The sequence below is a fragment of the Acipenser ruthenus genome, chromosome 17, assembly GCF_902713425.1.
Source record: "Acipenser ruthenus chromosome 17, fAciRut3.2 maternal haplotype, whole genome shotgun sequence".
In the NCBI taxonomy this organism is placed as follows: domain Eukaryota; kingdom Metazoa; phylum Chordata; class Actinopteri; order Acipenseriformes; family Acipenseridae; genus Acipenser; species Acipenser ruthenus.
The window spans coordinates 11,322,231-11,346,589 of record NC_081205.1 but is presented as its reverse complement, the minus strand read 5'-3'; the positions used below and the strand labels follow the sequence as shown (position 1 = coordinate 11,346,589).

The 24,359-nt window shown below is 46.1% G+C and overlaps 13 non-coding genes across 13 annotated transcripts; all 13 read right to left on the bottom strand.

Annotated features, from left to right (window-relative positions):
• Window positions 1-2,266: 2,266 nt before the first annotated feature.
• Window positions 2,267-2,339, bottom strand: trnar-ucg (transfer RNA arginine (anticodon UCG)). The gene has a single exon. It is a non-coding gene; the product is annotated as a tRNA-Arg (tRNA).
• Window positions 2,340-3,047: 708 nt separating this feature from the next.
• Window positions 3,048-3,120, bottom strand: trnar-ccu (transfer RNA arginine (anticodon CCU)). Its single transcript has one exon. It is a non-coding gene; the product is annotated as a tRNA-Arg (tRNA).
• Window positions 3,121-3,456: 336 nt separating this feature from the next.
• trnaq-cug (transfer RNA glutamine (anticodon CUG)) lies at window positions 3,457-3,528 on the bottom strand. Its single transcript has one exon. It is a non-coding gene; the product is annotated as a tRNA-Gln (tRNA).
• A 7,794-nt stretch (window positions 3,529-11,322) lies between these two features.
• trnaq-cug (transfer RNA glutamine (anticodon CUG)) lies at window positions 11,323-11,394 on the bottom strand. Its single transcript has one exon. It is a non-coding gene; the product is annotated as a tRNA-Gln (tRNA).
• Window positions 11,395-13,152: 1,758 nt separating this feature from the next.
• On the bottom strand, window positions 13,153-13,225 carry trnar-ucg (transfer RNA arginine (anticodon UCG)). Its single transcript has one exon. It is a non-coding gene; the product is annotated as a tRNA-Arg (tRNA).
• Window positions 13,226-13,931: 706 nt separating this feature from the next.
• Window positions 13,932-14,004, bottom strand: trnar-ccu (transfer RNA arginine (anticodon CCU)). The gene has a single exon. It is a non-coding gene; the product is annotated as a tRNA-Arg (tRNA).
• A 337-nt stretch (window positions 14,005-14,341) lies between these two features.
• trnaq-cug (transfer RNA glutamine (anticodon CUG)) lies at window positions 14,342-14,413 on the bottom strand. The gene has a single exon. It is a non-coding gene; the product is annotated as a tRNA-Gln (tRNA).
• Window positions 14,414-16,139: 1,726 nt separating this feature from the next.
• trnar-ucg (transfer RNA arginine (anticodon UCG)) lies at window positions 16,140-16,212 on the bottom strand. The gene has a single exon. It is a non-coding gene; the product is annotated as a tRNA-Arg (tRNA).
• A 709-nt stretch (window positions 16,213-16,921) lies between these two features.
• Window positions 16,922-16,994, bottom strand: trnar-ccu (transfer RNA arginine (anticodon CCU)). Its single transcript has one exon. It is a non-coding gene; the product is annotated as a tRNA-Arg (tRNA).
• Window positions 16,995-17,330: 336 nt separating this feature from the next.
• trnaq-cug (transfer RNA glutamine (anticodon CUG)) lies at window positions 17,331-17,402 on the bottom strand. The gene has a single exon. It is a non-coding gene; the product is annotated as a tRNA-Gln (tRNA).
• Window positions 17,403-19,121: 1,719 nt separating this feature from the next.
• trnar-ucg (transfer RNA arginine (anticodon UCG)) lies at window positions 19,122-19,194 on the bottom strand. The gene has a single exon. It is a non-coding gene; the product is annotated as a tRNA-Arg (tRNA).
• Window positions 19,195-19,904: 710 nt separating this feature from the next.
• On the bottom strand, window positions 19,905-19,977 carry trnar-ccu (transfer RNA arginine (anticodon CCU)). The gene has a single exon. It is a non-coding gene; the product is annotated as a tRNA-Arg (tRNA).
• A 336-nt stretch (window positions 19,978-20,313) lies between these two features.
• trnaq-cug (transfer RNA glutamine (anticodon CUG)) lies at window positions 20,314-20,385 on the bottom strand. Its single transcript has one exon. It is a non-coding gene; the product is annotated as a tRNA-Gln (tRNA).
• Between the last annotated feature and the right edge of the window lie 3,974 nt (window positions 20,386-24,359).

The window sequence follows — 24,359 nt, the reverse complement described above, 5'->3', positions numbered from 1 at the left end:
GTTGGGGCAGCAAACCGGACCTGCTGACGTAGAGCGGTCGGGGTCAGTCCGCGAACAAAGGCCTCGACAGCCAGGTCCTCCTGGGTGGCTGGCGGGAACATTGGGTACCCCCTCCGGGCCAGGTACCGGACATCAGCAGCCAGTACGCCCAGTTTCTCTCCGGGAGCTCTAGTGCGGTTGGCCAGCTGCAGGCGCAACCCGACTGCGGGCTCAACTCTCCCAAAACGGCGTTCGAGAGCTGCGGTTAACACCTCGTATTGGGCCACCTCGTCTGGGCCCAAGTCCAGCAGAACCTGCAGCGCTTCTCCCTCTAATGCAGCCGCCAACTGTCCTGCTTTCTCCGTCGGCCCCCAGTCATTAGTGAGCGCTGCCATCCTGAATTTGACGTGGTACGCCTCCCACGGCGATCTACCGTCATATCGGCCTGCTTTCACTGGCTGCCGGCTCGCCCCTGGCAACATGTTCCCCCCACACCGCATATTCTCTCTCCCGTGATCGGCACGGGGCCCATGTCGGGGCTTAACGTCACGCTCTCTTGTCAGACACACGCTCAGTTCAGCAACCAATGTCCCATAGCTACTACAGCCATTTAGATCGACGGTGGTTAAACAATGTAAAGCCTCTTCTTCTAAACAAGCAATTAAATTACTGGCTTTCTCTCTGTCTGTCCAGTTGTTTACCATTGCCATCATTTCAAACTGCTTTACAAAGTCTCGCCAATCGGCCTTACCGTTGTACTGCAAACGGCTGTAATAAACCCCCATGTTGACATTCTGCTGCAGGGCGGGCGTGTCCGATGGTGACGCTGCCTCCTCCTTGACGCGCACTTGCGCTCCTCCTATCTCTGTGGCCGATGACGTCCTTGCGGCGGCCGAAGAATCTCCTTCTCTCTCGATGACGATGGCGCAGTGCCCCTCAGCCTGCGGAGCAGTCTGTCTGTCTCCCAGCTCCGCCATCTTGATCCCTCTTTCCTCTTTCGCCCAAGGGTTCTTGCTCCTCCCTCGCTCCATGTTCTCTCCTCCCCATGCAGCGCCCATTCTCGGGTAGCTCCTGACCCTCAGCTCAGCGACCAGCTCCTCCAGTCTGGCTCGCAGCTCGTCTTCTCTCATCTCTCTCGCGTCCGCCATCTTCTCCCTCTTGCTTCTGTTTCACCCCTCGTGACAGGCGCTGTACAAATCCCACTTCTGAAACACCAATGTAGCGTTCTGTGCTATGGGGATGAGACAGACTCGGGAGAGACCAGATGAGGTTCCACGTACTTTTATTTTTTTAATTTCTTTAATAACACAACGAAACCCTGTTTGGGCCGGGGTTCACGCCAAAATAACAAATAGCTGTCTCTCTCTCTTTTACACCGCAGACTCACCGACAAGCACTCTCTCAGCCGGTCCTCTCTCTCTCGTAATCGCTCTCCAGTCAGACATTCACACGCATTCTCCCGCTCGCGGCTTCCCCCCCCTCCTACTTATAGCCTCTGGGGGAACCGCCCACTGCACACACACGCATGCACTCACGCAGACACACACCAACGGCGTGCCCCGTACCCTCACAATACATGGAACCTTAAACAGGACGTAACAAACAAGACAAACACAATGTCCAGGATGCTGCCATCGCCAGGGTCGTTACAATATAAAGACTTGCTTTTGACTGCTGGCAAGTTTAAATGTTACTTTAGAGTACAAAACTTTACCGTACAGACTTCAGACTCCGACATCATTTCTGGTCAGAGTCGAGGGTCTCAGTGCGACAAATGTTTGAAATTCTCCCTTTCGGGTTCCCTGTTGGTTGAGAGGACGGATGTACCAACGATGTCGCTTTTAAAACCTCTTGATAAGAGGTACAAACTCAGCACATTTACTTTAAATGTAAATGTATCCAATTTTGCGAATGCAATCTGTATTTAAAGTGTGAACAACAGCTGTGACCACTTTGCGCAGTGAAAAGTGCTGCGACACGACGCGTCCCGTACAGCAAATAGTGAAGCTGCACAGCTTGTAGTTGATTCATCTGCGATAGAAGGAATCTACGTAAGGAATTGATCATTTGACATATACTGGACTATACATTAGGTACATTTCTAACGAGATCACACTGATGTAGAACATATTTCTATATTTAAGGTAAATTATTTTCCTTACCACACTAAAGGAAAAGAGCCTATATCACTTTTTAAAACGCAGAAACATGTACACTGACTTACATTGTATTATTTGATCTGAAATACAAGTTACACAATTAATAAATAAAATCTAAAATAAAAAACCGACCACGAAGGGACTCGAACCCTCAATCTTCTGATTCGAAGTCAAACGCCTTATCCATTAGGCCACGCGGTCGTTCACCAAACGAGAGTGTTTACGTAAATACTTTAATCTATAATTAGCGTAGTTTGTACTACAGTATCAACGAAATATTTTTTCATAACAAAGCAAACAAGTACAGAACTACCACAGTGCCAAAGAGGTACGCAATTAAAAAAGCAGCCAGTAGCCCCGCCCATACCCTAAAGCTATGTGCTTACCCAATTGGCGCTGCCTCTTGTCTGTTATTTTCCTATTGCTGAGTGATGCCCCGCCCCTCGTACTCAGGGCACAAATGGAATTGACTGACGCTTCTGTGAAGTAATGGTTTTATAAACAATACATACCGGTATGTGATTGTTAATATGAAATATATATAAAAGCGGCTGAAATACAAACTGACAATAAAAATATAGCAGAGGATGGTTTCGATCCATCGACCTCTGGGTTATGGGCCCAGCACGCTTCCGCTGCGCCACTCTGCTTTTGCTCAGTTGTCAAATGTTTAATAAGATACTGTTAAATTAATTAATATAATGGACTACTATTTAATCATAGCGGTTAACGTTACTTTAGGGTGGTAAGGTTAAATTGCCTTTACCAGACACCGTGTTTAAATGGTTACTGACGCTAACCATGTTGAAATATATGTTTATTTATTTTGATGAATAATAGCTGAAGAGAGGGGAAACGTCTGGAAAGTTTATTATAAAACTGTCGTGAGAAAAAAAAACATACACGTTACACCCCAGATGGGACTCGAACTCACAATCCCTGGCTTAGGAGGCCAGTGCCTTATCCATTAGGCCACTGGGGCTCCTAAAGAAAATGCCGTTCTTGCTCATATTTGTGTGCCTGACTATCGCTAAATACAGAATGGAAGGTAACCCCTAAAAAAATTATTAACGCTTTACCTTTTTACATGTACTGTACTCTGCAAGCTTTTTATGGTCACCTCGGATTTTTCAGTACAGGTTGCAAAAGCAGACAAAAGCAAATAAAAGTATTTCTGAGGGTTTTATACTTTAGATTTTATGGCTAAAAGGTGCCATCCCACAACTTTGCAGTGAATTTCTCAGCATTTATTATGATAGAAACGTCAGTTCGACGAAACACTTTTTAATAACTTAAGAATAATAATGCACTAAAACGAAGGTCCCACCGAGATTTGAACTCGGATCGCTGGATTCAGAGTCCAGAGTGCTAACCATTACACCATGGAACCCATATTTATGCCTTGGCCACGTAACTGTAATAAATACATCATTTTATTATTCTCTTTTTTTTTTTTTTTTTTCTTTTTTTTTGTTGTTGTTGTGTGTGTAAGCGTTTCTACTGCGATTGTTTTAATTAGCACTAATCTTGGACTACCTTACCCAGGGTAACATTACACAGTCCAAGATTGGTTTTAATCGGGCTGTGAAAGCAGCCGAATATGTTTACAATGACTTGGATCCGGGAATCCAGAGCTTTAAAAACTGTAATAAGTCCAGACTAGTTTGGAAAAGCTTGTCTTCGTTCAGACTGTATCACAATCCCCCATCCTTCACTGCTATGACATAATAGTGTTGCATTGAATTACTACTTTTTATAAAGCATGTTATTGTGAAGCATGTTTACTGACGTGCACCTTTTGTTTTTGTGTAGATCGCCTCACCATTACCTACTGTCGAAGCAGTGGCCCTGGAGGCCAGAATGTTAATAAAGGTATGGAAATGGACGTCTTTGTTAAATATTCACAAGCATGTTTAATGTACAGGGTGATCAGGAGCACTGTTGTGGGGAAGCATTCTCCACAGAGTTAACTAGACAGGCAACAACATCACAGGTTACAGAGAGTCAGCTACTGTTGTGTTATAGTACATTTTTCACATTTTGTTCTAGTAAACACACAAGCTGAAGTCCGGTTCCACATACAAACAGCTGATTGGATTCCTGAAGATGTGCGACAAAAGATTATTTCTCAGGTAACATCAATACTAAGATTACATATTCACTGGAGCTGACTGCTAATAACATTGAAGAAATGTGAAAGTTAACTAACAGCTGGTGTGTAAAGGGTAAATATTTTAACTTCTAACTGAAATGAAAGCTTAACAAAAAACACCTCTATGAATCTGTGCTATACGATGAAAACATGAATAAAATCAGACATTGGTCTAATTAGTTTGTTATAAGGCTATGATTTTGATGCAGTACTTTTTAGTTCGTTTTACTGGCAAGGTGCGGCAAAAAAACAAGAATTCACGGAAAGTTGTCCAAATGCCGTTCCCTTTCAAGTCGAAAATAACCATCAAGGTATGGGACATTGCCGTCAGGCAGTAGGGATTGGCTGAGCTTTATGTCAAAGCTGCCGATAGGCCTCCGCGCAAGCTGCCGTGTAAGCCCGCCCCCCTGGGAGCTTACTATACGCAGCGCGCGGAGAGTCACTCCCTCTTTTGCCTTCAGCATCAGTAGCGGTAGGACTTAGAGCTATTTAACTGATTGTACTCACTAAAGCTTAGGCTTGAGAAGCTGGTTTATCCCCTTCTCCGAGTTTATTTCAGTTATACTCTCCGGAGTTATTATTGTTTATTATTATTGTTATTGTATTATTATTTAGGATTATATATTGTTTAACATTATATATTCCTTTTCGCTTTGCTTCGGCATCGCGTTCTTCGTGGTCTCCCCGTCTTTCCTCTGTTCTTAATTATTATTGTGTGGGTTTTTTGTATATATATATTTGTATATATATTATATTTATTGTATATATATATATATATTTTGTTATATATATTGTAGATTGTGTGTTCGGACGCGTGTTGCGTTGGCCTTGGCCCACGCGCATTTTGCATCCTCGGTCTAGCTTAGGCTAGACCGTGTGTGTGTGCGGGTAGTCTGCTCTGCAGTGTCCCCCCCCCCCCCCCCCGCGGCGCGTTCCCGCCACGTGGTATTGCACTACACTCCCTTACCTTCTGCAGCGTCCACCAAAAAAAAAAAAAATTCCCTTCACTATACAGAGGAAGACAACCACCAACGTGCAAAATCCCCAGCACCTTTCAGGTAGGTATTGCACAGCATCAGACACTGTACCAGCACTTAGCGTCTCCGCTTGGCGGGTCAGCTGACGCTTAGGCGTCTGTGCTAGCGTTCCACGCTCGGTACTCGCGCTTCGGCGCTCGCGCTCCGGCGCTTTTGGTGTCAGTGCTTGTGCGCTTGGTGCAGCGCTTCGGCGCTTTGTGCAGCGCTTCTGCGCTTGGTGCTTAGTGCTTCTGCACTTGGGGCTCAGTGCTCGATGCTTCGGTGCTCGACGCTTCGGCGCTCGACGCTCGACGCTTTGCCGCCTCGAGGCCTCGACGCGCGCACCCTCAACGCTCGACGCACGCACCTCGGCGCTCGACGCGGCGGCGCTTGACGCACGCACTTCAGGTGCTCGATGCTTGGTGTCCGACGCTTAGGCGTCCGACGCGCGCACCTCGGCGTTTGACGCGACAGTGCTCGACGCACACTCTTTGGTGCTTGACGTCAATACTAGACGCTTCGGCGTTCTACTATGTCTGGGTTCCACCGTTGCGTGACCTGTCAGGCCAAGTTGCCTGCCAGCGACCCTCATGAAGACTGCGTCGCATGCTTGGGGCCGGACCATGCCGCATCTGCCCTGGCAGATAGGGCATACTGCCAGCTATGTGCGGGGTTTCAGACACGCACCCTTCGCCAGAGAGCGAGGAAGGCAGTTGGAGGTTGTTCCCCATCCTCGGGCTCGTCCCACACCGTCTCGGCCCCACCGTCATCGATCGTGTCGCTGCCGGCGACGTCTCAGCTCCCTCTGAGCCCATCTTCCCAGCTTACAGCTGGTCAGAGATCTCCAGCCAGGTGTGCTCGGGAACGTTCCCGCAGTCCCTCCTCTCGCGGGGCTCGCCCCCGTCGGGAGTCTCGATCCAGGTCTCGATCGCCTCGCCGGAGAAGGCACTCTCGCTCCCCTCGGAGGGGTAGGTGTTACCAGGACACATCTGGGGTGGCTGAGCTCACCTCCAAGATGTCACATTTTATGGAGCTCATGATGGGACAACAATCCCTCCTTATGACCCTAGCAAATGTGGCGCCTCGGGCCCCAGAGCTAGTAACCGGACCCAGCACTAGTCAGCTGACGGTTCCTCCACCAGTGCCCCAGGAAGTAGAGTGGGACGCCGATGCTGTCTCAAGGGACGCATCTGATGCAGACCCGCTCTTTGAGGACACAGAGCCTGAGGTGGCATCCCAGCACTCTGGGCAGGACGACCCTGAAGTGCTGGATACTAATGACCCTATCTGGTCAGTGGTGGAGAGGGCAGCCCGTCACTTAGGCGTGGACTGGCCTGCGTCAGAGCCAACACGACGCTCTTTATTTGAGTTGCCATCGGCTCCGCCCCTTCAGTCCAGGATGCTCCCGGCGTTCCCGGATTTTATTAAGGAGGTACAGTCCACCTGGGGAGCCACGGCCTCCGCCCCGGCGACTTCTCGCAAGGCTTCGGCTTTTACCATGCACGGGGCGAGCGAAGCTGGATTAGCGTCCTTTCCGCCAGTGGGCGCCGCGTTCGCCGCGCTAGTAAAGGCGCCGACATTATCGGGGCTGGCTAAGGACCCTTCCTGCCCTAACAGGCAGTGTAGGATTACGGAGGCCCACCTAAAAAAGGGTTATGTCGCGGCTACAGAGGCAGTTAGACTGTCTAACGTGGCCAGCCTCCTGACAGGCGGCGTTGATTCGTGACCTGCCTGAGTCCCCATCCGTCGGACTTAGAACCGAGCTGGGTGCAGTTGCACAGCTTTTGGTTAAGCTGGCTCAGCTGAATGCGCGAGCACAGGGCAGGAGCATTGCTTCCCTTGTAGTGGCAAGGAGGCAGCTCTGGCTCTCACAGGCCAGGGTACAGGAGCCTGATAAGGCCCCGTTGCTAGATGCTCCTATATCCCCGGGGCACACGTTTGGCCCAGCGGTGGAGGAGATGCTGCAACGCTCCGTCAAGGCGCGTGAGGCGTCGCAGCAGTTGGCTAAGATGTGGCCAAGCAAGCCTTTCCAGCCAAGGCGGCTGCAGGAGCTCCAATGGCGCAGGGCGCCGCCGCAGCAGCAAGCGCACCCACAGGGCAGTAAAACCGCCCCTTTGGGGGTTTCAGCACGCAGCCAACCCGCGTTTGCAAGACCGCAGCGCGGAGGGTGGCGCCCCAGAGGAGGTAGCAGACCACGCCCTCGTGGCTCTGGTCAGGCCCCTCGTGAGCGAGCGCAGCCTAAGCAGCCCTGAGAAACCCCGGCAGCCATTAACCCACTGCTACACTGTTCCACAGCTTCTGTTCTGGCAACAATGCACCAACGACATCTGGGTGCGCAAGACTATACTCACCGGGTACACCCTTCAATTCCGGTTAAACCCCCCCCCCCCTTCAGGGGAGTGGTGGTAACTGCAGTGAAGGACTCGGTTCAGTCCTCAGCTCTAAATGCAGAAATACAGGCATTGCTCAAGAAGCGTGCCATTCAACTAGTAGACCCTGCTCTGACCGACCAGGGGTTCTGATCCAAGTACTTCCTAGTGCCAAAAAAGGACGGCGGGCTCCGCCCTATTTTAGATCTGCGACTACTGAACAAATACCTACGGGTGTTGTCGTTCAAGATGCTTATGCACAGGCACATTGTCCAGTCTGTCCGGCAGGGCGACTGGTTTACCACCGTAGACCTCACAGATGCATACTTTCACGTTCCCATCTGTCCAGGTCACAGGAAGTACCTACGTTTCGCATTTCAGAGCAGGGTCTACGAGTTTTGTGTCCTGCCATTCGGCCTGTCTCTAGCTCCTCGAACCTTTTCGAAGTGTATGGACGCCATTTTAGCCCCCTTGCGGGCTCAAGGCATCCGACTGCTGAACTATCTGGACGACTGGCTCGTCTGCGCGCAGTCAAAGGAGCAGTTGGCACAGCACTCAGTGATGGTTACAGACCATCTTCAGCGGCTAGGTCTGAAGGTCAATTCAGAAAAGAGCCGCCTCGTGCCGAGCCAACAGACCGAATTCTTGGGTCTGCATCTGGACTCTGTGTCCATGGAAGCGACCCTGTCGACACAAAGAGTTGCCTCACTGGAGCGGTGTCTCGCCCTATTCAGGTTGAGAGAAACAGTCAGCATGGAGCTGTGTCAGCGCATGCTGGGGTTGATGGCTGCCGCCTCGCAAGCCCTTCCTTTGGGCTTACTACACCAGAGACCTCTGCAGGCCTGGTTCAATGCCTTTGCGTTGCATCCGCGGAGAGACAAACACCGCAGGTTGAGGGTATCCCGAACCTGCTGGGAAGCACTGCGCTGGTGGAAAGTTCCGTTGAACATCCGCCAGGGCGTACGCTTGGGTCCCATCTTCCGAAGGGAGGTTATTACGACTGACGCTTCCAACCAAGGTTGGGGAGCAGTCTGGAACGGGTCGGGGACTCGCGGAGTGTGGTCAGGACCCTGGAGGTCGGCCCACATCAATGCTCTGGAACTCAGAGCGGTGGACCTTGCCCTGCGGCACTTCTTGCCAGTGCTTCTAGGCAAGCACGTGTTAGTGCGGTCAGACAACACCACGGTAGTGGCGTATATCAACCGCCAGGGCGGCTTTCGGTCCCCCGGTCTTCACCGGTTGGTAACACGGCTGTTGCTTTGGGCTCAACCGCGTTTAGCCTCTCTGCGGGCGGTTCACCTACCGGGCAGAGTCAATTACGCAGCGGATCTCCTGTCCAGAGGAGGTCCTCTTGCAGGCGAATGGCGTCTTCACCCTCGGGTGGTAGAGCGCATTTGGGACTGGTTCGGCACAGCGCAAGTCGATCTCTTCGCTTCGCGAGAGACCACGCACTGCCCCCTATGGTTCTCGGTGAAGGACCTCGACAGCCCCCTAGGAGTCGATGCACTGGCTCACGAATGGCCGCCAGGGCTCCTGTACGCATTTCCACCGATTTTGATGCTCCCCGCCTTCTTGGAGAAGGTCAAGGTAGAGCAAGCGACAGTGATCCTGATCGCTCCTCGGTGGCCTCGGAGGATATGGTTCCCGAGTCTAGTGCAGTTGTTGCACGGTCGCCCGAGGGAGCTCCCTCTGCGAGCGGACCTGTTGTCCCAATCCCAAGGAGGGCTATGGCACCCGAACCCCAAGCTCATGCAGCTATGGGCTTGGCCCCTGAGCGGGAGCGCCTGTCAGCCTTAGGGCTTTCGACGGCGGTTATATCCACCATTCAGAGTGCGAGAGCGCCCTCTACTCGGTCGCAATATGCGTATAAGTGGCAATTGTTTCAGAGTTGGTGTCTGGCTGAGGGCCATGACCCGGTCTCCTGCCCTATGGCAGTGATATTACAGTTTCTGCAGAAGCTGTTAGATGAGGGTAAGTCTCCCTCTACACTTAAAGTGTATTTGGCCGCTATTTCGGCTTGCCATGTACGCATTGACGGGTTATCACCTGGTTGCCATTTCCTGGCATCTCAGTTCCTAAAGGGCGCAAGACGCTTGCGGCCTCCAAGGTCGACCAGTTTACCGTCTTGGAGCCTTGATGTGGTGCTAGAAGCCCTTACCAAGGCACCGTTCGAGCCTCTCCACAGTGTGGATATGAAGTTCGTGTCTATTAAGACTGCGTTTTTGCTGTCAGTGGTATCAGCGAAACGTGTGGGCGAGTTACATGCACTCTCGGTGCATCCATCATGTACTCGTTTCGCAGGTTCTAAGGTCTCCATGCGTCCAAATCCGGCCTTTTTACCCAAGGTCATATCCCCGTTTCACATGAACCAACCAGTCGAGTTGATGGCGTTCCATCCTCCTCCTTTTTCTTCCCCAGAGGAAGAGCGGTTACACATGCTCTGCCCTGTGCGGGCATTGAGGTGTTATATTGATCGCACAAAGACTGTGAGGCAAACAGAACAGCTGTTCATATGCCATGGTTCTAAAACTTTGGGTCAGCCGTTGTCTAAGCAACGCCTTTCTCATTGGATAGTGGATGCTATTCAGTTAGCATATGATACTATGGGCCTTCCGCCACCAGGGCAGTTGAAGGCACATTCCACTAGGGGTATGGCAACATCCTGGGCCCTCTTTAGAGGGGTGCCGATGTCTGACATTTGCGCTGCAGCCAGTTGGGTTACACCGCATACATTTACGAGGTTCTACCGGTTAAATGTACTGGAATCCTCTGCTCCGTCATTTGGAGCATCTGTGTTGCACTCTATGACGCCTCAGGTTGTGGACGTCTAGAGTGGTTGACAATATGGTGTGACTATTCCACCTTGGGACAGGTGTCATTGCGAGCATAGACGCTGAGGCGCAGCTCCGCATATGTGTAGATGTACTGCCTACGCAGTTGCATTATGACGTAAGGCTGTCCTACTGCCGAGAATCCTCCCTCGCGACGGCTTGGGTACACTGTTCCCATACCTTGATGGTTATTTTCGACTTGAAAGGGAACGATAGGTTGCGGATGCAACCCCGGTTCCCTGAAAGAGAAAATAACCATCAAGCCGCGAGGTCGCTCTGGAGGCCTTCACGGCCTGAAGGGCAAAAGAGGAAGTGACTCTCCGCGCGCTGCGTATAGTAAGCTCCCAGGGGGGCGGGCTTACACGGCAGCTTGCGCGGAGGCCTATCGGCAGCTTTGACATAAAGCTCAGCCAATCCCTACTGCCTGACGGCACTGTCCCATACCTTGATGGTTATTTTCTCTTTCAGGGAACCGGGGTTGCATCCGCAACCTATCGTTCTTGCTCATATTTGTGTGCCTGACTATCGCTAAATACAGAATGGAAGGTAACCCAAAAAAAAATTATTAACGCTTTACCTTTTTACCTGTACTGTACTCTGCAAGCTTTTTACGGTCACCTCGGATTTTTCAGTACAGGTTGCAAAAGCAGACAAAAGCAAATAAAAGTATTTCTGAGGGTTTTATACTTTACATTTTATGGCTAAAAGGTGCCATCCCACAACTTTGCAGTGAATTTCTCAGCATTTATTATGATAGAAACGTCAGTTCGACGAAACACTTTTTAATAACTTAAGAATAATAATGCACTAAAACGAAGGTCCTACCGAGATTTGAACTCGGATCGCTGGATTCAGAGTCCAGAGTGCTAACCATTACACCATGGAACCCATATTTACGCCTTGGCCACGTAATTGTAATAAATACATCATTTTATTATTATTCTCTTTTTTTTTTTTTTTTTTTTTTTTTTTTTTTTTTTTTTTTTGTGTGTGTGTGTGTGTTGTGTGTGTAAGCGTTTCTACTGCGATTGTTTTAATTAGCACTAATCTTGGACTACCTTACCCAGGGTAACATTACACAGTCCAAGATTGGTTTTAATCAGGCTGTGAAAGCAGCCGAATATGTTTACAATGACTTGGATCCGGGAATCCAGAGCTTTAAAAACTGTAATAAGGCCAGACTAGTTTGGAAAAGCTTGTCTTCGTTCAGACTGTATCACAATCCCCCATCCTTCACTGCTATGACATAATAGTGTTGCATTGAATTACTACTTTTTATAAAGCATGTTATTGTGAAGCATGTTTACTGACGTGCACCTTTTGTTTTTGTGTAGATCGCCTCACCATTAGCTACTGTCGAAGCAGTGGCCCTGGAGGCCAGAATGTTAATAAAGGTATGGAAATGGAAGTCTTTGTTAAAATATTCACAAGCATGTTTAATGTACAGGGTGATCAGGAGCACTGTTGTGGGGAAGCATTCTCCACAGAGTTATCTAGACAGGCAACAACATCACAGGTTACAGAGAGTCAGCTACTGTTGTGTTATAGTACATTTTTCACATTTTGTTCTAGTAAACACACAAGCTGAAGTCCGGTTCCACATACAAACAGCTGATTGGATTCCTGAAGATGTGCGACAAAAGATTATTTCTCAGGTAACATCAATACTAAGATTACATATTCACTGGAGCTGACTGCTAATAACATTGAAGAAATGTGAAAGTTAACTAACAGCTGGTGTGTAAAGGGTAAATATTTTAACTTCTAACTGAAATGAAAGCTTAACATAAAACACCTCTATGAATCTGTGCTATACGATGAAAACATGAATAAAATCAGACATTGGTCTAATTAGTTTGTTATAAGGCTATGATTTTGATGCAGTACTTTTTAGTTCGTTTTACTGGCAAGGTGCGGCAAAAAAACAAGAATTCACGGAAAGTTGTCCAAATGTAGGTTTAGCTACATCAACATACACAAGAGCTTTTAAATAGTACACCAGAACCAATAATATAAAGACTTGCTTTTGACTGCTGGCAAGTTTAAATGTTACTTTAGAGTACAAAACTTTACCGTACAGACTTCAGACTCCGACATCATTTCTGGTCAGAGTCGAGGGTCTCAGTGCGACAAATGTTTGAAATTCTCCCTTTCGGGTTCCCTGTTGGTTGAGAGGACGGATGTACCAACGATGTCGCTTTTAAAACCTCTTGATAAGAGGTACAAACTCAGCACATTTACTTTAAATGTAAATGTATCCAATTTTGCGAATGCAATCTGTATTTAAAGTGTGAACAACAGCTGTGACCACTTTGCGCAGTCAAAAGTGCTGCGACACGACGCGTCCCGTACAGCAAATAGTGAAGCTGCACAGCTTGTAGTTGATTCATCTGCGATAGAAGGAATCTACGTAAGGAATTGATCATTTGACATATACTGGACTATACATTAGGTACATTTCTAACGAGATCACACTGATTTAGAACATATTTCTATATTTAAGTTAAATTATTTTCCTTACCACACTAAAGGAAAAGAGCCTCTATCACTTTTTAAAATGCAGAAACATGTACACTGACTTACATTGTATTATTTGATCTGAAATACAAGTTACACAATTAATAAATAAAATCTAAAATAAGAAAACGACCACGAAGGGACTCGAACCCTCAATCTCCTGATTCGAAATCAGACGCCTTATCCATTAGGCCACGCGGTCTTTCACCAAAGAGAGTGTTTACGTAAATACTTTAATCTATAATTAGCGTAGTTTGTACTACAGTATCAACGAAATATTTTTTCATAACAAAGCAAACAAGTACAGCACTACCACAGTCCCAAAGAGGTACGGAATTAAAAAAGCAGCCTGTAGCCCCGCCCATACCCTAAAGCTATGTGCTTACCCAATTGGCGCTGCCTCTTGTCTGTTATTTTCCTATTGCTGAGTGATGCCCCGCCCCTCGTACTCAGGGCACAAATGGAATTGACTGACGCTTCTGTGAAGTAATGGTTTTATAAACAATACATACCGGTATGTGATTGTTAATATGAAATATATATAAAAGCGGCTGAAATACAAACTGACAAAAAAAATCTAGCAGAGGATGGTTTCGATCCATCGACCTCTGGGTTATGGGCCCAGCACGCTTCCGCTGCGCCACTCTGCTTTTGCTCAGTTGTCAAATGTTTAATAAGATACTGTTAAATTAATTAATATAATGGACTACTATTTAATCATAGCGGTTAACGTTACTTTAGGGTGGTAAGGTTAAATTGCCTTTACCAGACACCGTGTTTAAATGGTTACTGACGCTAACCATGTTGAAATATATGTTTATTTATTTTGATGAATAATAGCTGAAGAGAGGGGAAACGTCTGGAAAGTTTATTATAAAACAGTCGTGAGAAAAAAAACATACACGTTACACCCCAGATGGGACTCGAACCCACAATCCCTGGCTTAGGAGGCCAGTGCCTTATCCATTAGGCCACTGGGGCTCCTAAAGACAACGCCGTTCTTGCTCATATTTGTGTGCCTGACTATCGCTAAATACAGAATGGAAGGTAACCCAAAAAAAAAATTATTAACGCTTTACCTTTTTACCTGTACTGTACTCTGCAAGCTTTTTACGGTCACCTCGGATTTTTCAGTACAGGTTGCAAAAGCAGACAAAAGCAAATAAAAGTATTTCTGAGGGTTTTATACTTTAGATTTTATGGCTAAAAGGTGCCATCCCACAACTTTGCAGTGAATTTCTCAGCATTTATTATGATAGAAACGTCAGTTCGACGAAACACTTTTTAATAACTTAAGAATAATAATGCACTAAAACGAAGGTCCCACCGAGATTTGAACTCGGATCGCTGGATTCAGAGTCCAGAGTGCTAACCATTACACCATGGAACCCATATTTACGCCTTGGCCACGTAACTGTAATAAATACATCATTTTATTATTATTCTCTTTTTTTTGTTTTGTTTTGTTTTTTTTTCTTTTGTGTGTAAGCGTTTCTACTGCGATTGTTTTAATTAGCACTAATCTTGGACTACCTTACCCAGGGTAACATTACACAGTCCAAGATTGGTTTTAATCGGGCTGTGAAAGCAGCCGAATATGTTTACAATGACTTGGATCCGGGAATCCAGAGCTTTAAAAACTGTAATAAGTCCAGACTAGTTTGGAAAAGCTTGTCTTCGTTCAGACTGTATCACAATCCCCCATCCTTCACTGCTATGACATAATAGTGTTGCATTGAATTACTACTTTTTATAAAGCATGTTATTGTGAAGCATGTTTACTGACGTGCACCTTTTGTTTTTGTGTAGATCGCCTCACCATTAGCTACTGTCGAAGCAGTGGCCCTGGAGGCCAGAATGTTAATAAAGGTATGGAAATGGAAGTCTTTGTTAAAATATTCACAAGCATGTTTAATGTACAGGGTGATCAGGAGCACTGTTTTGGGGAAGCATTCTCCACAGAGTTAACTAGACAGGCAACAACATCACAGGTTACAGAGAGTCAGCTACTGTTGTGTTATAGTACATTTTTCACATTTTGTTCTAGTAAACACACAAGCTGAAGTCCGGTTCCACATACAAACAGCTGATTGGATTCCTGAAGATGTGCGACAAAAGATTCTTTCTCAGGTAACATCAATACTAAGATTACATATTCACTGGAGCTGACTGCTAATAACATTGAAGAAATGTGAAAGTTAACTAACAGCTGGTGTGTAAAGGGTAAATATTTTAACTTCTAACTGAAATGAAAGCTTAACAAAAAACACCTCTATGAATCTGTGCTATACGATGAAAACATGAATAAAATCAGACATTGGTCTAATTAGTTTGTTATAAGGCTATGATTTTGATGCAGTACTTTTTAGTTCGTTTTACTGGCAAGGTGCGGCAAAAAAACAAGAATTCACGGAAAGTTGTCCAAATGTAGGTTTAGCTACATCAACATACACAAGAGCTTTTAAATAGTACACCAGAACCAATAATATAAAGACTTGCTTTTGACTGCTGGCAAGTTTAAATGTTACTTTAGAGTACAAAACTTTACCGTACAGACTTCAGACTCCGACATCATTTCTGGTCAGAGTCGAGGGTCTCAGTGCGACAAATGTTTGAAATTCTCCCTTTCGGGTTCCCTGTTGGTTGAGAGGACAGATGTACCAACGATGTCGCTTTTAAAACCTCTTGATAAGAGGTACAAACTCAGCACATTTACTTTAAATGTAAATGTATCCAATTTTGCGAATGCAATCTGTATTTAAAGTGTGAACAACAGCTGTGACCACTTTGCGCAGTGAAAAGTGCTGCGACACGACGCGTCCCGTACAGCAAATAGTGAAGCTGCACAGCTTGTAGTTGATTCATCTGCGATAGAAGGAATCTACGTAAGGAATTGATCATTTGACATATACTGGACTATACATTAGGTACATTTCTAACGAGATCACACTGATGTAGAACATATTTCTATATTTAAGTTAAATTATTTTCCTTACCACACTAAAGGAAAAGAGCCTATATCACTTTTTAAAACGCAGAAACATGTACACTGACTTACATTGTATTATTTGATCTGAAATACAAGTTACACAATTAATAAATAAAATCTAAAAAACCGACCACGAAGGGACTCGAACCCTCAATCTTCTGATTCGAAGTCAGACGCCTTATCCATTAGGCCACGCGGTCTTTAACCAAAAGAGAGCGTTTACGTAAATACTTTCATCTATAATTAGCGTAGTTTGTACTACAGTATCAACGAAATATTTTTTCATAACAAAGCAAACAAATACAGAACTACCACAGTCCCAAAGAGGTACGAAATTAAAAAAGCAGCCAGTAGCCCCGCCCATACCCTAAAGCTATGTGCTTACCCAATTGGCGCTGCCTCTTGTCTGTTATTTTCCTATTGCTGAGTGATGCCCCGCCCCTCGTACTCAGGGCACAAATGGAATTGACTGACGCTTCTGTGAAGTAATGGTTTTATAAACAATACATATCGGTATGTGATTGTTAATATGAAATATATATATAAAAGCGGCTGAAATACAAACTGACAAAAAAAATCTAGCAGAGGATGGTTTCGAGCCATGGACCTCTGGGTTATGGGCCCAGCACGCTTCCGCTGCGCCACTCTGCTTTTGCTCAGTTGTCAAATGTTTAATAAGATACTGTTAAATTAATTAATATAATGGACTACTATTTAATCATAGTGGTTAACGTTACTTTAGGGTGGTAAGGTTAAATTGCCTTTACCAGACACTGTGTTTAAATGGTTACTGACGCTAACCATGTTGAAATATATGTTTATTTATTTTGATGAATAATAGCTGAAGAGAGGGGAAACGTCTGGAAAGTTTATTATAAAACAGTCGTGAGAAAAAAAACATACACGTTACACCCCAGATGGGACTCGAACCCACAATCCCTGGCTTAGGAGGCCAGTGCCTTATCCATTAGGCCACTGGGGTTCCTAAAGAAAATGCCGTTCTTGCTCATATTTGTGTGCCTGACTATCGCTAAATACAGAATGGAAGGTAACCCAAAAAAATATTATTAACGCTTTACCTTTTTACCTGTACTGTACTCTGCAAGCTTTTTACGGTCACCTCGGATTTTTCAGTACAGGTTGCAAAAGCAGACAAAAGCAAATAAAAGTATTTCTGAGGGTTTTATACTTTAGATTTTATGGCTAAAAGGTGCCATCCCACAACTTTGCAGTGAATTTCTCAGCATTTATTATGATAGAAACGTCAGTTCGACGAAACACTTTTTAATAATTTAAGAATAATAATGCATTAAAACGAAGGTCCCACCGAGATTTGAACTCGGATCGCTGGATTCAGAGTCCAGAGTGCTAACCATTACACCATGAAACCCATATTTACGCCTTGGCCACGTAACTGTAATAAATACATCATTTTATTATTATTATTTTTTTTTTTTGTGTGTGTGTGTGTGTGTGTGTAAGCGTTTCTACTGCGATTGTTTTAATTAGCACTAATCTTGGACTACCTTACCCAGGGTAACATTACACAGTCCAAGATTGGTTTTAATCGGGCTGTGAAAGCAGCCGAATATGTTTACAATGACTTGGATCCGGGAATCCAGAGCTTTAAAAACTGTAATAAGTCCAGACTAGTTTGGAAAAGCTTGTCTTCGTTCAGACTGTATCACAATCCCCCATCCTTCACTGCTATGACATAATAGTGTTGCATTGAATTACTACTTTTTATAAAGTATGTTATTGTGAAGCATGTTTACTGACGTGCACCTTTTGTTTTTGTGTAGATCGCCTCACCATTACCTACTGTCGAAGCAGTGGCCCTGGAGGCCAGAATGTTAATAAAGGTATGGAAATGGAATTCTTTGTTAAAATATTCACAAGCATGTTTAATGTACAGGGTGATCAGGAGCACTGTTTTGGGGAAGCATTCTCCACAGAGTTAACTAGACAGGCAACAACATCACAGGTTACAGAGAGTCAGCTACTGTTGTGTTATAGTACATTTTTCACATTTTGTTCTAGTAAACACACAAGCTGAAGTCCGGTTCCACATACAAACAGCTGATTGGATTCCTGAAGATGTGCGACAAAAGATTATTTCTCAGGTAACATCAATACTAAGATTACATATTCACTGGAGCTGACTGCTAATAACATTGAAGAAATGTGAAAGTTAACTAACAGCTGGTGTGTAAAGGGTAAATATTTTAACTTCTAACTGAAATGAAAGCTTAACAAAAAACACCTCTATGAGTCTGTGCTATACGATGAAAACATGAATAAAATCAGACATTGGTCTAATTAGTTTGTTATAAGGCTATGATTTTGATGCAGTACTTTTTAGTTCGTTTTACTGGCAAGGTGCGGCAAAAAAACAAGAATTCACGGAAAGTTGTCCAAATGTAGGTTTAGCTACATCAACATACACAAGAGCTTTTAAATAGTACACCAGAACCAATAATATAAAGACTTGCTTTTGACTGCTGGCAAGTTTAAATGTTACTTTAGAGTACAAAACTTTACCGTACAGACTTCAGACTCCGACATCATTTCTGGTCAGAGTCGAGGGTCTCAGTGCGACAAATGTTTGAAATTCTCCCTTTCGGGTTCCCTGTTGGTTGAGAGGACGGATGTACCAACGATGTCGCTTTTAAAACCTCTTGATAAGAGGTACAAACTCAGCACATTTACTTTAAATGTAAATGTATCCAATTTTGCGAATGCAATCTGTATTTAAAGTGTGAACAACAGCTGTGACCACTTTGCGCAGTCAAAAGTGCTGCGACACGACGCGTCCCGTACAGCAAATAGTGAAGCTGCACAGCTTGTAGTTGATTCATCTGCGATAGAAGGAATCTACGTAAGGAATTGATCATTTGACATATACTGGACTATACATTAGGTACATTTCTAACGAGATCACACTGATGTAGAACATATTTCTATATTTAAGTTAAATTATTTTCCTTACCACACTAAAGGAAAAGAGCCTATATCACTTTTTAAAACGCAGAAACATGTACACTGACTTACATTGTATTATTTGATCTGAAATACAAGTTACACAATTAATAAATAAAATCTAAAAAACCGACCACGAAGGGACTCGAACCCTCAATCTTCTGATTCGAAGTCAGACGCCTTATCCATTAGGCCACGCAGTCTTTCACCAAAAGGGAGCGTTTACGTAAATACTTTCATCTATAATTAGCGTAGTTTGTACTACAGTATCAACGAAATATTTTTTCATAACAAAGCAAACAAGTACAGAACTACCACAGTCCCAAAGAGGTACGGAATTAAAAAAGCAGCCAGTAGCCCCGCCCATACCCTAAAGCTATGTGCTTACCCAATTGGCGCTGCCTCTTGTCTGTTATTTTCCTATTGCTGAGTGATGCCCCGCCCCTCGTACTCAGGGCACAAATGGAATTGACTGACGCTTCTGTGAAGTAATGGTTTTATAAACAATACATACCGGTATGTGATTGTTAATATGAAATATATATATAAAAGCGGCTGAAATACAAACTGACAAAATAAATCTAGCAGAGGATGGTTTCGAGCCATCGACCTATGGGTTATGGGCCCAGCACGCTTCCGCTGCGCCACTCTGCTTTTGCTCAGTTGTCAAATGTTTAATAAGATACTGTTAAATTAATTAATATAATGGACTACTATTTAATCATAGCGGTTAACGTTACTTTAGGGTGGTAAGGTTAAATTGCCTTTACCAGACACCGTGTTTAAATGGTTACTGACGCTAACCATGTTGAAATATATGTTTATTTATTTTGATGAATATTAGCTGAAGAGAGGGGAAACGTCTGGAAAGTTTATTATAAAACAGTCGTGAGAAAAAAAAACATACACGTTACACCCCAGATGGGACTCAAACCCACAATCCCTGGCTTAGGAGGCCAGTGCCTTATCCATTAGGCCACTGGGGCTCCTAAAGAAAATGCCGTTCTTGCTCATATTTGTGTGCCTGACTATCGCTAAATACAGAATGGAAGGTAACCCAAAAAAATATTATTAACGCTTTACCTTTTTACATGTACTGTACTCTGCAAGCTTTTTATGGTCACCTCGGATTTTTCAGTACAGGTTGCAAAAGCAGACAAAAGCAAATAAAAGTATTTCTGAGGGTTTTATACTTTAGATTTTATGGCTAAAAGGTGCCATCCCACAACTTTGCAGTGAATTTCTCAGCATTTATTATGATAGAAATGTCAGTTCGACGAAACACTTTTTAATAACTTAAGAATAATAATGCACTAAAACGAAGGTCCCACCGAAATTTGAACTCGGATCGCTGGATTCAGAGTCCAGAGTGCTAACCAGTACACCATGGAACCCATATTTACGCCTTGGCCACGTAACTGTAATAAATACATCATTTTATTATTCTCTTTTTTTTTTTTTTTTTTTTTTTTTATTTTTTTTTTTTTTTGTTGTTGTGTGTGTAAGCATTTCTACTGCGATTGTTTTAATTAGCACTAATCTTGGACTACCTTACCCAGGGTAACATTACACAGTCCAAGATTGGTTTTAATCGGGCTGTGAAAGCAGCCGAATATGTTTACAATGACTTGGATCCGGGAATCCAGAGCTTTAAAAACTGTAATAAGTCCAGACTAGTTTGGAAAAGCTTGTCTTCGTTCAGACTGTATCACAATCCCCCATCCTTCACTGCTATGACATAATAGTGTTGCATTGAATTACTACTTTTTATAAAGCATGTTATTGTGAAGCATGTTTACTGACGTGCACCTTTTGTTTTTGTGTAGATCGCCTCACCATTACCTACTGTCGAAGCAGTGGCCCTGGAGGCCAGAATGTTAATAAAGGTATGGAAATGGACGTCTTTGTTAAAATATTCACAAGCATGTTTAATGTACATGGTGATCAGGAGCACTGTTGTGGGGAAGCATTCTCCACAGAGTTAACTAGACAGGCAACAACATCACAGGTTACAGAGAGTCAGCTACTGTTGTGTTATAATACATTTTTCACATTTTGTTCTAGTAAACACACAAGCTGAAGTCCGGTTCCACATACAAACAGCTGATTGGATTCCTGAAGATGTGCGACAAAAGATTATTTCTCAGGTAAGATCAATACTAAGATTACATATTCACTTGAGCTGACTGCTAATAACATTGAAGAAATGTGAAAGTTAACTAACAGCTGGTGTGTAAAGGGTAAATATTTTAACTTCTAACTGAAATGAAAGCTTAACAAAAAACACCTCTATGAATCTGTGCTATACGATGAAAACATGAATAAAATCAGACATTGGTCTAATTAGTTTGTTATAAGGCTATGATTTTGATGCAGTACTTTTTAGTTCGTTTTACTGGCAAGGTGCGGCAAAAAAACAAGAATTCACGGAAAGTTGTCCAAATGCCGTTCCCTTTCAAGTCGAAAATAGCCATCAAGGTATGGGACATTGCCGTCAGGCAGTAGGGATTGGCTGAGCTTTATGTCAAAGCTGCCGATAGGCCTCCGCGCAAGCTGCCGTGTAAGCCCGCCCCCCTGGGAGCTTACTATACGCAGCGCGCGGAGAGTCACTTCCTCTTTTGCCCTTCAGGCCGTGAAGGCCTCCAGAGCGACCTCGCGGCTTGATGGTTATTTTCTCTTTCAGGGAACCGGGGTTGCATCTCCGAGTTTATTTCAGTTATACTCTCCGGAGTTATTATTGTTTATTATTATTGTTATTGTATTATTATTTAGGATTATATATTGTTTAACATTATATATTCCTTTTCGCTTTGCTTCGGCATCGCGTTCTTCGTGGTCTCCCCGTCTTTCCTCTGTTCTTAATTATTATTGTGTGGGTTTTTTGTATATATATATTTGTATATATATTATATTTATTGTATATATATATATTTTGTTATATATATTGTAGATTGTGTGTTCGGACGCGTGTTGCGTTGGCCTTGGCCCACGCGCATTTTGCATCCTCGGTCTAGCTTAGGCTAGACCGTGTGTGTGCACGGGTAGTCTGCTCTGCAGTGTTCCCCCCCCCCGCGGCGCGTTCCCGCCACGTGGTATTGCACTACACTCCCTTACCTTCTGCAGCGTCCACCAAAAAAAAAAAAAATTCCCTTCACTATACAGAGTAAGACAACCACCAACGTGCAAAATCCCCAGCACCTTTCAGGTAGGTATTGCACAGCATCAGACACTGTACCAGCACTTAGCGTCTCCGCTTGGCGGGTCAGCTGACGCTTAGGCGTCTGTGCTAGCGTTCCACGCTCGGTACTCGCGCTTCGGCGCTCGCGCTCCGGCGCTTTTGGTGTCAGCGCTTGTGCGCTTGGTGCAGCGCTTCGGCGCTTTGTGCAGCGCTTCTGCGCTTGGTGCTTAGTGCTTCTGCACTTGGGGCTCAGTGCTCGACGCTCGACGCTTCGGTGCTCGACGCTTCGGCGCTCGACGCTTCGCCGCCTCGAGGCCTCGACGCGCGCACCCTCGACGCTCGACGCACGCACCTCGGCGCTCGACGCGGCGGCGCTTGACGCACGCACTTCAGGTGCTCGACGCTTGGTGTCCGACGCTTAGGCGTCCGACGCGCGCACCTCGGCGTTTGACGCGACAGTGCTCGACGCACACTCTTTGGTGCTTGACGTCAATACTAGACGCTTCGGCGTTCTACTATGTCTGGGTTCCACCGTTGCGTGACCTGTCAGGCCAAGTTGCCTGCCAGCGACCCTCATGAAGACTGCGTCGCATGCTTGGGGCCGGACCATGCCGCATCTGCCCTGGCAGATAGGGCATACTGCCAGCTATGTGCGGGGTTTCAGACACGCACCCTTCGCCAGAGAGCGAGGAAGGCAGTTGGAGGTTGTTCCCCATCCTCGGGCTCGTCCCACACCGTCTCGGCCCCACCGTCATCGATCGTGTCGCTGCCGGCGACGTCTCAGCTCCCTCTGAGCCCATCTTCCCAGCTTACAGCTGGTCAGAGATCTCCAGCCAGGTGTGCTCGGGAACGTTCCCGCAGTCCCTCCTCTCGCGGGGCTCGCCCCCGTCGGGAGTCTCGATCCAGGTCTCGATCGCCTCGCCGGAGAAGGCACTCTCGCTCCCCTCGGAGGGGTAGGCATTACCAGGACACATCTGGGGTGGCTGAGCTCACCTCCAAGATGTCACATTTTATGGAGCTCATGATGGGACAACAATCCCTCCTTATGACCCTAGCAAATGTGGCGCCTCGGGCCCCAGAGCTAGTAACCGGACCCAGCACTAGTCAGCTGACGGTTCCTCCACCAGTGCCCCAGGAAGTAGAGTGGGACGCCGATGCTGTCTCAAGGGACGCATCTGATGCAGACCCGCTCTTTGAGGACACAGAGCCTGAGGTGGCATCCCAGCACTCTGGGCAGGACGACCCTGAAGTGCTGGATACTAATGACCCTATCTGGTCAGTGGTGGAGAGGGCAGCCCGTCACTTAGGCGTGGACTGGCCTGCGTCAGAGCCAACACGACGCTCTTTATTTGAGTTGCCATCGGCTCCGCCCCTTCAGTCCAGGATGCTCCCGGCGTTCCCGGATTTTATTAAGGAGGTACAGTCCACCTGGGGAGCCACGGCCTCCGCCCCGGCGACTTCTCGCAAGGCTTCGGCTTTTACCATGCACGGGGCGAGCGAAGCTGGATTAGCGTCCTTTCCGCCAGTGGGCGCCGCGTTCGCCGCGCTAGTAAAGGCGCCGACATTATCGGGGCTGGCTAAGGACCCTTCCTGCCCTAACAGGCAGTGTAGGATTACGGAGGCACACCTAAAAAAGGGTTATGTCGCGGCTACAGAGGCAGTTAGACTGTCTAACGTGGCCAGCCTCCTGACAGTCTATCAGGCGGCGCTGATTCGCGACCTGCCTGAGTCCCCATCCGTCGGACTTAGAACCGAGCTGGGTGCAGTTGCACAGCTTTTGGTTAAGCTGGCTCAGCTGAATGCGCGAGCACAGGGCAGGAGCATTGCTTCCCTTGTAGTGGCAAGGAGGCAGCTCTGGCTCTCACAGGCCAGGGTACAGGAGCCTGATAAGGCCCCGTTGCTAGATGCTCCTATATCCCCGGGGCACACGTTTGGCCCAGCGGTGGAGGAGATGCTGCAACGCTCCGTCAAGGCGCGTGAGGCGTCGCAGCAGTTGGCTAAGATGTGGCCAAGCAAGCCTTTCCAGCCAAGGCGGAGGGTGGCGCCCCAGAGGAGGTAGCAGACCACGCCCTCGTGGCTCTGGTCAGGCCCCTCGTGAGCGAGCGCAGCCTAAGCAGCCCTGAGAAACCCCGGCAGCCATTAACCCACCCCTACACTGTTCCACAGCTTCTGTTCTGGCAACAATGCACC